Source organism: Pipistrellus hanaki (assembly GCF_964339955.1).
Source record: "Pipistrellus hanaki genome assembly, chromosome: 13".
Lineage (NCBI taxonomy): Eukaryota > Metazoa > Chordata > Mammalia > Chiroptera > Vespertilionidae > Pipistrellus > Pipistrellus hanaki.
This window is the reverse complement of record NC_140515.1, coordinates 55,579,161-55,591,618: the sequence shown is the minus strand read 5'-3', so window position 1 is coordinate 55,591,618 and position 12,458 is coordinate 55,579,161. Positions and strand designations below refer to the sequence as shown.

Below are 12,458 nucleotides of genomic sequence, written 5' to 3'. Positions count from 1 at the left end.
CAGCTCCAGAATTCTTTTCATCTTGTAAAACTGAGAGTCCATACCATTAAAAAATAACTTACCCACCCCATCCCCAGGCCCTCATAGAATCGTGGGACCACACAGTATTTGTCCTTTTGTGAATGGCTGTTTCACTCAAGGTTCATCCATGTTGTAGTCTACATCAGAATCACCTTCTTTTTTAAAGATGAATAATATTCCATGGTACGTTTATACTACATTTTGCTTATCCATTTATTCATTGATGGATACTTGACTTGCTTTCATATTTTAGCTATTGTGAATAACACTGCTATGAATATGAAGTACAAATATGTCTTTGAGATCCAGGTCTTAGACATCCCAGGAACTACGAGCTTGAGGTAGCTTACAGTTTCAATATTAGACTGTAGTACATTCCTTTCCAAGTCACTATATCTTTGCAGAGCAGTTTCCAGTGGTTTGAGAAAAGGGGAGCAGGAACTGAGGGTGACAGTATCCAGGGGATTCCAAGATTTGAGAATGGAGCTGTGCCCAACAGGTGCACATATCCCATTGATACCAATTATTTAAAAATAAAATATTATGTTTTCTTCCAATTTGTGTGTATTTTCAAATAGCTATACACAGAAGCACTTAGGTTGTTTGGATCTAACCACTTAATGTGGAGCGGTTTGCTGTTTCTTTTGGCCTCAGGGCCCTGAGGAGAAAGGACGGAGATGGAAGGGACTCTGAGAACTAAGAACGTTGGCGCTCCTCTGGACTAAGGACTTGCTTAGAAGCCGGAGTGTATGTGATTGTGGGAGCTGGCAAGAGTCTGTGCAGGCTACTGCCTGGCATCCAAGACTGGGAGGGAATCTCTGTGGGTCAGCCACACAGGCAGTCAGGGAGAAAAGCTAGGTGTGGACCACAGCGGGGACAAAGTGGAACCTGGCAGGACTAACCGCAATGCCCATGGACAATTAGGCCTCATGAGGACAAAGCGTGTGCGTAGTGACCTGCGGGGAAAGCTGCCCTTACCCATGCTGACGCCAGGCACCCAGCCCAGGACTCAGGAGCAGCAGCGAAGCAGTGGGACCTGAGTGGCAAGAGCAGACAGCAGGTGGACTACAGTGGGTGGAAGCCACCATGGGCCCGGCGCCTGCTTGCATCTTCAGAGCATGACATGGCTGCTTCACTCTTACAAATGGCTCGCTAATCACCTCTCCTGGAGGACACTCACATGGACCCTTATAGGCCAGGGCTTCTGGGAAATGTCGGTCCAGCTTAACTAGACTGACACTGGGCAAAGCCACCAGAAAGAGTGATGTCCATGTACCTTCTTTCAGGCTATCTTTAATAATAAACACACACACACACACACACACACACACACACACACACACACACGCACACACACACACACATCATAAGAAAATCTATTCTTTGTGAAGAAAAAAAAGAAGTGAAGAAAGAGAGGGGTGAGGGGAGGGAAGAGCAAGGGGAAAGTTGAGGAATGAGTGACAGAGAAAAGAAGATGAGAAGCTGTTTCTGAAAAGAACAAGTTTGGGATGAGCATGTCAGAATGAGGGTGTGGTGTCGGTGGAGACCCTGAAACATGACACCTCTGGAAACCAAAATGTTGGGTAGGATTTCCACAGTGTGCATGAGAGCCACCCAGCACCCAGGGTGGGAGGGATGAGCTGGCAGATGGTCAAGAGCGAAAAGCCACCAACAAATATTGAAGTTGAGCCTGGCTGGCGTGGCTCAGTGGTTGAGCAATCACCTCATCTATGAAGCAGGAGGTTGTGGTTCGATTCCTGGTCAGGGCGTATGCCCTGGTTGGGAGCTCCATCTCTAGTGTTGGGTGTGCAAGAGGCAGCTTATCCATGATTCTCTCTCATCCTTGATGTGTCTATCTCTCTTCCTCTCTCTAAAATCAATAAAAATATATTTTTTAAAAATATATTGAGTTTGAGTTTACTATCAGGAGGTGACACACACTTTGACCACAAGTTTTCTAAGATGGTATTTATATGCCAGGAGACCCTGGGTAACGTGCCTCTGAACTTCACTCTTCATATTAATAGAAAAGTATAGCTAAAATAGTGGGAGTTGCCGAAACCGGTTTGGCTCAGTGGATAGAGCATCAGCCTGTGGACTGAAAGGTCCCAGGTTCGATTCTGGTCAAGGGCATGTACCTTGGTTGCAGGCATATCCCCAATAGGGGGTGTGCAGGGGGCAGCTGATTGATGTTTCTCTGTCATCAATGTTTCTAACTCTCTATTCCTTTATCTTCCTCTCTGTAAAAAAATCAATAAAATATATATATTTTAATAGTGGAAGTTATAAAGGCTCCATATAAAGTCTTTGTCCAATGGTACTAATTGCTCAGAACCCTCCTGACCCCACAACTCCTATTGCTGAACCTCCTACTGCTTACCTTCCGATGGGTATCCCAGGCCTCTTTCCGCCTGGTAACAGAGTGAAGCACACTGGGTGGACTGCCGCAGAGCTGCAAAAGGGGATTTAATAACTGAACTGTCCATGAGGAGCTGCTGCCTCAGAGTGGCCCCCATATTTTATTTTTACTTCTAACCACGTTTTCTGAAAAGGAAGTGTGAGTGCCTTTTCTTTGAAACAGTGTCACACTTCAGTGATTTCCTTGTGTTACTTTGATGCCCAAGACACCTCAGGAGGCTGATGCCGTGGCCATTCACACCAGACATCACTGGGGTCTCTCAGGATGACTGCTGAGCCCTGCAGGGCTGCTTGATTCTCTACTTGGTTCCCGAGAAGGAGAGAAAAAGGAGAAGTCACCCATGTAACTCCGATTCTGAATACGTGTCTTTGCAAAATTGCAGAACTTCAAGCAGCTTTGTACTTCTGCTTTGTCAAAATTCGGTCTTCTTTATTTTCGCCAGCAAGCAAGGCTGGGACTTGTCCTGAAAGTAAATAGAATGGCGTTACTAAGTGTGACCACAGAGAGGCTGCCAGGATGTGGCCCGCAGCGGTGCCTGTTCTGAGAGAAAACGAGATACTTCCTGGAGGGCCAGCATTCATTTAAAGCGGTGAACAAAATAGACTGCTGCTTCCTGCTTTCTTGGACACCTCGGATACATTGAAAGTAAAAGGGGGAACAAACAAGAAGCAAACAAAACAACAAAACAGAAAACCCCAGGGGATTGGTCAAATAGATCCAGGAATGATGTTCTGCAGTCGGCTTGTAGCAGTCACAAGAACCAATTGTGTGATCTCTTTGCCAACTCCTTAGTAAGTCACATAGCATTGGGGTCTTGCAACTGGTCATGGTTAGCATATTTACATCAGGGAAGTGGGCAATGCTGCAGATCAGGGCTGGGGTTTTTTATTTTTTTTGTTGTTGTTGTTAATTTTCGGTTCTGTTTTTTGCTTCTTTTGAGAGACAGTGATTAAACATGAGGACCCCACTGTTTGTAGATTATTCATGAAATGGAATATTAAGCTCTTATCAATATTAACATCACAGAAGAATGTTTCATGATAAAATAGTATGTGTAAGGGAAAGATCAACTTGGTCCCTCGCTTCACACAACACACAAAGATTAACTCAACAAAAGTCAGACTCAGATGTAAGAGCTAAAACAAACCTTTAAAAGAAGGCAGAGGAAAATCTGAGCTAGGCAAAGATTTTCCAAACGCAATATCAAGTGCATGGCTCATAAATGGGGGAAAACTGAGAAAGTGGACTTCATCAAAATTCAAAACCTTTGCACTTGCAAAGATACCATTAAGAAAATGAAAAGACGGGAAATAGACTAGGAGAAAATATTTGCAAAACATATATCTGATAAAAATACTTATATCTGAAATTCACAAAGAACTCATACAACCTAAATGTAGTCACAAGTAAGGAAGAGGAAGGTAGAGGGAGAATTGGCTACTGAGGAAGGAAAGGCAATGCAACAACAAGAGCAGAGATTAGAGTGAGGGGTGTCACAAGTCAAGGAATATGTCAGCCAAGAGATATTGAAAAAGTCAAAGAACAGATTTTCCCCTGAAGCCAGGAGGAGGAACAAGGCCTGCCAACACCTTGATTTTAGCCTCATAAGATTCGTTTTAGACTTGTGGCCTCCACAACTGCAAAAAAATAAATTTATGTTGTTTTAACTCACTACATTTATGTTCATTTGTTACAGCAACAATAAGAAACTAATACAGACATCCTGGTCACAATTTCCATCCTTCCTGAAGCTGGTCATCCAATCACCATCCATCACTTTACTCCTTCTCCATCCAGACACTCGATCCCAAGCTGTCCTCGTGGCATCTATTATTTTAAATATTTGAAATTTTATTTCAAGAATTTCTTGACAGCTATTGAATGTTGCAAGGGTAGAGTCAAAACTCACTCGTGACTTTCATTTCCACATTTGACCTTTTAGGAGGTTGAAAGACTATTCAGATGGTCATTTTGATGTGGCAATATCCCCTGCGATAGGCTAACCAAAAGCCATCCAGCCCCCTTTGCAGTCTTCTAGTAACTGGGAACTTGCTTTCTTCTAAGAATTTACAAAGAGAGTGCACCCTTGTTCAGGTCAGCCAATCTTTAATGAGCCTGAGACCCAAGAACCACAACAGATGTTGAGAACAGAGGAGCATCTGAAAAACAAAAAACAAACAAAAAAACAGGATCAGGCCGAAACCGGTTTAGTTCAGTGGATAGAGCATCGGTCTGTGGACTGGAAGGTCCCGGGTTCGATTCCGGTCAAGGGCATGTACCTTGGTTGCAGGCACATCCCCAGTGGGGAGTATGCAGAAGGCAGCTGATCGATGTTTCTCTCTCATTGATGTTTCTCTCTATCCCTCTCACTTCCTCTCTGTAAAAAAATCAATAAAATATATATATTAAAAAAAAAAAGGATCAGAATTGAAACCTCATTTCTAACCACTCACATCTAGAACATTTGACCAACTACTTGGTAAGAAGGGGCTTCTGAGTTATATGTGTGGCCATTGTTGAATGTGTGCCCCAACTGGTTATTATTTTAACCCAGAGGTAATTTATCCATCGTATTCTTTTGATTCTCCCCAAGTGTTGGGAGAGTGGGGAAAGAGGAGTAGAGTTCCTTTGATTTCCAAGTCTAGAGATATTCAGATCTTTGCAATCAATTTCCCAGAAAAGTGTCGCAGGGTTGGTTATTATTGATCTAGTTGTAGGGTAAGTCTTTCCCACTTTTGATGTAGTTGTTTCCCCTGAACTGCTTTCCATCACAGATCTTACCATCTAGTTCTTGTGCATGATTAATGTTTTAAGTATGAGAGCATGAATTTACTATCTTTCCTATGAAATCTCATCTTGTTGGTTTCAGTTCGGCAGTCCACTTTATCAAGGTCCATTGGAATCTTCATCTTTGCTGTTCACCTTTGCATTGCAGTCATAACCCATGTTCTCTCTCTCAAAATTGACAAGCTAAATGCTTCATGGAAGGTTACTGTGTCAAGTGTGATAAAATCAGCTCTGTAAGAAAACTAAAAATTTGAGCTGTATTCACTGTCTCTTCCTTGAGGAGGTTAAAGGTCAATGCAGCAGAGATAGGAGTAGTACAAAGTTCACTGGCTTAGGAGCCATGATTACAGAGCAGAGGGTCCTGGCATGTACTCACACATGTACACAAAGAGCAAAAAGAAGAGGGCTTCTGTGAAAGAAGGGGATCTGGAGGGGAGAACCAGCCCATCGAGACGAAGAGCAGGAAGAGTGGACACCAAGACTGCTTGAGGTGCCTTGTAATTACTTGCACGATGTTAAAGTTGTTATCTGCTCTGTTTTCAGGTCCCGTGGAGTGAAGGAGAGAAGGAACCTCAGAAATTTGAAGGCCCTTTGCAGAGAGATCAACTCATGGAGAGGGGAAGCAGAGGCATAAAAGTGAGCATGGGCAGAATGCAAGGCAATTGAGGGAGGAAGGGGGTCCGTGGATACCCAGCTCAGACCCTTAGGCAGAGCCAACCCTGTCCCCGCACAGGTGGAGAGCAGCAAGATAGGATGGAAAGCAAAGGTCTCTAAACTTTTTTTAAATATATATTTTTTAAATTGATTTCAGAGAGGCAGGGAGAGGAAGAGAGAGATATAAACATCAATGATGAGCCAGGACCGGTTTGGCTCAGTGGATAGAGTGTCGGCCTGCGGACTGAAAGATCCCAGGTTCGATTCCGATCAAGGGCATGTACCTTGGTTGCGGGCATATCCCCGGTAGGGGGTGTGCAAGAGGCAGCTGATCGATGTCTCTCTCATAGATGTTTCTAACTCTCTATCTCTCTCCCTTCCTCTCTGTATAAAATCAATAAAATATATTTTAAAAAAATAAAAATAAAAAATAAACATCAATGATGAGAGGGAATCCTTGATCAGCTGTCTCCTGCATTCCCCCTAATGAGAATCAAACCATCACTTCCTGGTTCATAGGTCAACGCTCAAACACTGAACCATGCCAGTTGGTCAGGTCTCTAAACTTTTGATGACAGGCTGCTGTCAATAAGTGCTGGGCAAGTATCTCCAATATGGGAATACTCATTTATTTATTATGACATATGCTCCACTTTTCTTAGCTGTGTGACCGTGGGCAGCATTTCATTTTCTCTCCGCCTTGGTTCCCCCATCTGGGAGGTGGATATTGACCTCAGTATTCACGACAGGGGATGTGTAGAGCCTCAGGGGTTCAGAGATACTTATACCATACAAGGGAGTGTGTGACATCTGGGGGTCAATAAAAGCTCATGTCTCTAATCATGACCAAGGAGAAAGGAGGAGGGGATTTGGGGAGTCCTGGTCCTCAGTCCAGTTCAGTCCTCTGTGGCCTGAGCCAGCCATTTTCCCTCCCGGGCTCCAGTTCCTCCATTTACAACAGGAAGCCATTGGGCCCAGCACTGACATCGCAGAGGAAGCTGTAGACAGGGGGGTTAGGTCTGCACTGAAAGACATTGCGAGAGTTTAAGCCATTGTATTGCTCTCTCTCACAGAGAACAGTGGGTTGGTGTCAGCCCCAAGGGAGTGGTTAGGTTCTCCTTTCTAGGGTAGAAGTATGTAACATAGGGTCAGGGTGTGGGTGCGCCAGATGGTCAAGCGGAGGGAATAGGGGAGGGCGTGAGTGGGTCAAAGGAGGCAAGGGAGGAGAGTGCACAGGTGAGTCAGATGGAGCGGAGTTCTTATCTTGCAGAGGCCAGCTGTCTGCCCCACACTATGGGAAAAGGATATAACAACGTATATTTCAGAAACATGTCCAAGCAGAGGACGTTAGGGGTACTTCATCCTAACAAGGGGAACAATGATCAGGGGTGTCCCGAGTCCTTGTGGGGTGAATAACCTGGTTCAGACTCAGTCAGATAAGCCTTCAGCAATGATCACATGATCTAATCAATTAGACTTTATATTCCCTGTCTCATGCACGTGACCAGCTTAGGGTATGAGTTGTCATTTGCTATATTAACAAAAGAAACACCTAAGGTTTGCTGTCCTAAAATTATAAAACTGTTTATTATCTGGCATAATCCTGTAGGTGCTGAAGGGTTCTTCCCGGTCACATGGCATTGACTGGGTGCCAGGAGGCTGGAAAGTCCAGATTCACCCAGTGTTCATATTTAGCCCCCCTCTTATGCTATCATTCCCCTCCCTGTCCATGTGTAATATACGCATTATTTTCCTGGTCGATGAGGAGGAAGTGGTAGATACCATGTCCTGCATACTTTCTAAATACTTCAGGGTGTATTTCCTAAGAACAAGGAGATTCTTTTGTGTAGCCACAGAACAGTGATAGAAATCAGGAAACTTAACATCCATCAGATCCACAGTCCATAGTCACATTTTGCCAATTGCCCTGAAACAGCCCGTGGCAAGCTATCTTCCCAGGATCCAGGTCTAACCTGGGATCCTGCTTTGTGGCAAGCTGCCACGTCTCTGCTTTCAGCCCATTTTCACCTGGAAGAGCCCTGGGCCTTTCTTGGCCCACACCTGCTCTTTAGACAGTGGATTTCTGTGTGAGGCTGGGGGTGCTTAGGGCCATCTCCTTCCTACCACACCCACTGCCTGCCTAAGAGTCCATTAGAGTCCATTAGTCTGTTTGCTCTTCGTCCCTAATCCTTCTGGGGGTAGACCAGGAAGCCCCACTGAGCAGCCTCGCCCTGGGGCTGAAAGAAGAGACAGGGAATGGAAAGTATTCCTCTTATGCTGTTTTCTTGTGACTTCTTTCCAGCCAGGAAAATGTGATTCCGGTAACCCATGCTTGTTCCCTTTCCCTTTGACCACATTTTGTTACAAAAACAATATGCTGGCCATCATAAAGGGATCTTCGCCACAAGGGATTTCCTCTCTGAACCTGTTTATTTTGACATGCTGGTCTAGCGATGCATTTTGGATTTTTTTTAAATATATTTTTATTGATTTCAGAGTGGAAGAGAGAGAGAAACATCAATGATGAGAGATCAATGACCAGCTGCCTCCCTGCACGCCCCCTTTTGAGGATCGAGCCTATAACCTGGGTATGTGCCCTGACCTGGGTATGTGTCCATGACCTCCTGCTTAATAGGTTGACGTTCAGTGGCGCTAGCAATGCATTTTATACACTTGAAGCCACTGTGCTATGCTTGTGTTCTTTGCTTTTTCACATTTTCTAAAATCTGATTGTTCCCTGTCACCCCCTCCTTGTAGGACACTCAGAATAAGGTGGAGGCATGACCTCGAGTGGCTTGGGAGACCCCTGCCTGTTCTCACCCCAACACGTGGCTCTTGTACTCCACCCCAGACCACCAGGCTCTCTCTCAGCTGTGCCTTTCCCTGCCACTGATCATAGTGCCACCTGTTAAATGTCTCTCCGGCTGGCCTAAGCATCAACTCCTGCTCTCACCACCCCAGCCGCAACCCCAGACCAGACCAGTCCCTCTCGCTGATTCCAAGTAGCTGCTACCACTGTTTTATAAATGGGTTCACATGCCTGCCTCCCCCACTGGACTGTCATTTCCTTGGGGTTTCAATGTCCCCAGCACCAGGCTTACCACATGGAGGTACCCACGAAACTCTGGGGGTGAATAAGACAGCTGTGAGGATCAGTATCAGAACCCTTTTACCCTGGTTTCACTTCTAAGCCATGCTCATAGCACTCGTTTCTTTTGAGCATCATCACACCTGCTGTGCCTCCCCCCCACACCCCGCATCCCCGCCAGCTTCACCCCCTGGTCTGACAGCTCCGATTTGGATTCCAAGTCTGTTTAACTCTAACAAAGTTCTTTGCTTAATCAAACTTGAATCGGGCTCCTGAACCTTCTCCTGGGCCCATACATCAGGGCACTTCTTTGTAAAAATCGGTTTTTATCAAGAACCCTGCAGAGTGGTTGTAGTAAGTACTTCCACCCTTGATATCTGATCACCCTTAGCCCCTGCCTGGGTTCCTCAGGCTCCACCGCCCCATGTGAGGTCCGGCCGCCCTGACCAGCCTCAGCAAGAGTCCTGTTACCCTGCTTTCGCCAGAACAACCCCCACCCTCCTGGCGTTTCCTTGCAGTAATTTTCCATGAGCTGCCCCCCACCCATTCCTGGGTTATTAATTCCCACTGCCATTCTCACTGCAGTGGCCCCTGTACACTTGGTGATGGTTTGAACCAAGTGCATTCACAGGTGTCAGTGAACTTGATCCCCTCTAACAATTCCATCTCCCCCAGGGGCCATCTGTGTGAAAAGGGACACTACTATCCTTCTGCCCTTGAGTTTCTTGGCCTCAAATCCTTTGTCCTCCCCACCCTTCAGCCACCCACACTACAAACCTTGTCACCTCCAGAATCTGCCTTACCAAGAAATCTTTAACTTAGCATCTCCCTCTCTGACCACAACTTCCTACCATTCCCACCCCCACTCACCCTCCCTCAGTACATCTCTCCCTCCTGTTTTCCACCCTGTTAAGATCTCTGGCAACTTGGACCTGCTATTTTTATTATTATTATAATTACTAGGGGCCCAATGCACAAAATTCGTGCAAGGGGCTTGGCCTTTGCGGCCCCATCTTTGTCCAGAAGGTCGTTTGGCTGTCCGGTCTAATTAGCATATTATGCTTTTATTATTATAGATAATTATTATCAGCCCATGAGGTCTTTTTGTTTTGTTAATCCTCACCCAAGGATATTTTTTCCTTTGATTTTTAGAAAGAGTGGAAGGGAGTGGTTGAGAGAGAGAGAAAAAAACATCCATGTGAGAGAGATGCATCAATTGGTTGCCTCCCTCAGGGTGGAGCCTGCAACCAAGGTGTGTGCCCTTGACCAGAATCGAACCCACAACCCTCAGTCCGCGGGCCAACACTCTAACCAAGGAGACAAACAAGTCAGGGCCTCATACTGTCTTGACTTAATTCTTCCTCCAACCAGACACATGTTCACTCCCTCAGTCCATCTGGTCCCAATACAATCTACATACTACCCTTCTGTCACCTCTGCCTCGAGGAACCCTGCCTCTCTCCAGCAATTCCACTTCTGTATTTATGCTCAGCCTTCTAGGGAAATTCACCCACGTGTGAAGACTCCACAGAATCATGGTCTCCAACGTCAAGTCCTGGATCTGCCACTTCAGGCCACGAAATGCTTGTTACTCCATCTCTGCAAGGCTTGGCCTCCTCACCACCAAGTGGAAATCAAGGACACCTGGCTCTCTGGAGTGCAGAGGAGGACCGGGGCCGGCATGCAGCACACTGTAGTCAATGTTAGCAACAGCAATTGCCATCATGGCTGACGGCCAGCCCTCCCCACAAGGGCAAGGGGAAGTTTCTCTGAAATACTCACAGCTGGTCCAAGCCTCCGAATTCCTTCTCCAGCCCCTCATCCCGCCTCTTCCTTGATCATTCACCACTCAGCTCCTCCTTCTTGGAGGAGACAAAGCCATTGGCATAGGTCTCGTTCTCATTTGTCCACATTCTCTGCCCATTCCTCGCTCCATGTTAAGGATGTGCTCTTACCCTGCCCCTGTCCAGGGCTGATTCCCCTCCTTGGCCTTCAGGTGCCAGTCTTGCCCTCATGGCAGCTTCCATCAGCGGGCCCCTCACTGTCTTGTGCGTTCGACCTCTCCAGTGGCCCCATCCTTCCAGCAACAAAAAGCAAGCACCTAAAGAGACGTCACTTCTGAGAAGATGGAGTCAATATCGTTTTCCTGTTCCCTTCTCTAAGTACAACTAAAAACCCAGGACGTTATATATAAGACAAACATAGGAAAACTGAAAGGTGGAGAGAGGAAGACAGACTGACTATGGATCCTAGCACTAGAGGAAGTGCATGGTGGTGAGTGACCTGAGTGTTCTTTTTCCCTTATCCATCCCCAAATTGGAGCCGAAGAAGCCAGCAACCAGGAGACACCAACAGGGAAGGAGGCAAAAAGCCCTGCTAGGGCCACCATAACGAAACACCACAGATTGGATGGCTTTGGTATTGGGATAATGCTTGTCTCATAGATGTGAGGTAGGTAGAAACTGCTCCTTGCTCTTCGATTTTTGAGAAGAGTTTAAGAAGGGTTGGTATTAATTCTTCTTTAAATGTTTGGTAAAACTCACCGCTTAGCCACCAGGTCCAGGACTTTTCTCAGTTCAGAGATTTTTGATTACTCACTCGATCTCTGAACAAGAATACCAAAGCCAGATGAAGAGACAAGAACACCACAGACCAATATCTGTGAGTATTTATTCAAAAATCCTCAACAAAACATGAGTAAATCAAATTCAGCAGCATATTAAAAGGAGTATATACCATGACCAACTGGGATTTATTCCTTGAACGCAGCTATGGGTCAGCACCCACAAAACTCAGTCAACATGATATACACCATTCAGGCGCTGCAGCCCCAGTGTTAATGAATCATTACAGACTTTTCTGCTGCTATGTGCTTCTTCCACATTTTGCATTCTCATCAGCATGTGATCTGTTCTGACTAAACGGATCAGCTGAGATTGAATTAATTCATTTATTTTAGCAAAAGCATGAGGATGTGCGTGCGGATGGACGGACCTCTGATTCACAGCTGGCGGAGGTGCGTGGGTGCTTGCCCCCTCTCTAGAGGGTGTCTTTCTCTAACTATATTTTAGATCTTAAAATTGTTCATACCTTTTGATCCAGGAACTTCATTTCTAGATAGGACCCTAAAGAATTAATCAGAGCCGAAACGGGTTTGGCTCAGTGGTAGAGCGTTGGTCTGTGGACTGAAAGGTCCCAGGTTCGATTCCAGTCAAGGGCATATGCATTGGTTGCGGGCAGTCCCCAGTGGGGGGTGTGCAAGAGGCAGCTGGTCGATGTTTCTCTCTCATCGATGTTTCTGGCTCTCTATCCCTCTTTCCTCCTCTCTGTAAAAAATCAATAAAATATATTTTTAAAAATATTATTAAAAAAAAAAAATTAATCAGGGCCCTAACTGGTTTGGCTCAGTGGATAGAGCGTCGACCTGTGGACTAAAGGGTCCCAGGTTCAATTCTGGTCAAGGGCATGTACCTTAGTTTCAGGTACATC

At 45.7% G+C, this 12,458-nt stretch overlaps 1 protein-coding gene across 3 annotated transcripts in view; it reads left to right on the top strand.

The window, feature by feature from the left end:
• The first annotated feature begins 11,171 nt into the window (after positions 1–11,171).
• XCR1 (X-C motif chemokine receptor 1) overlaps positions 11,172–12,458 on the top strand; it is a 31,652-nt gene continuing 30,365 nt past the window's right edge. For 2 of the 3 annotated variants that reach the window (XM_084902063.1, XM_084902061.1), the window contains exons 1-2: positions 11,172–11,243; positions 11,929–11,985. The gene's annotated coding sequence lies outside the window, so the exon portion shown is untranslated. Of the gene's footprint in view, positions 11,244–11,887; positions 11,986–12,458 lie in introns of those variants that run through there. The other variant, XM_084902062.1, reaches the window with a different exon arrangement.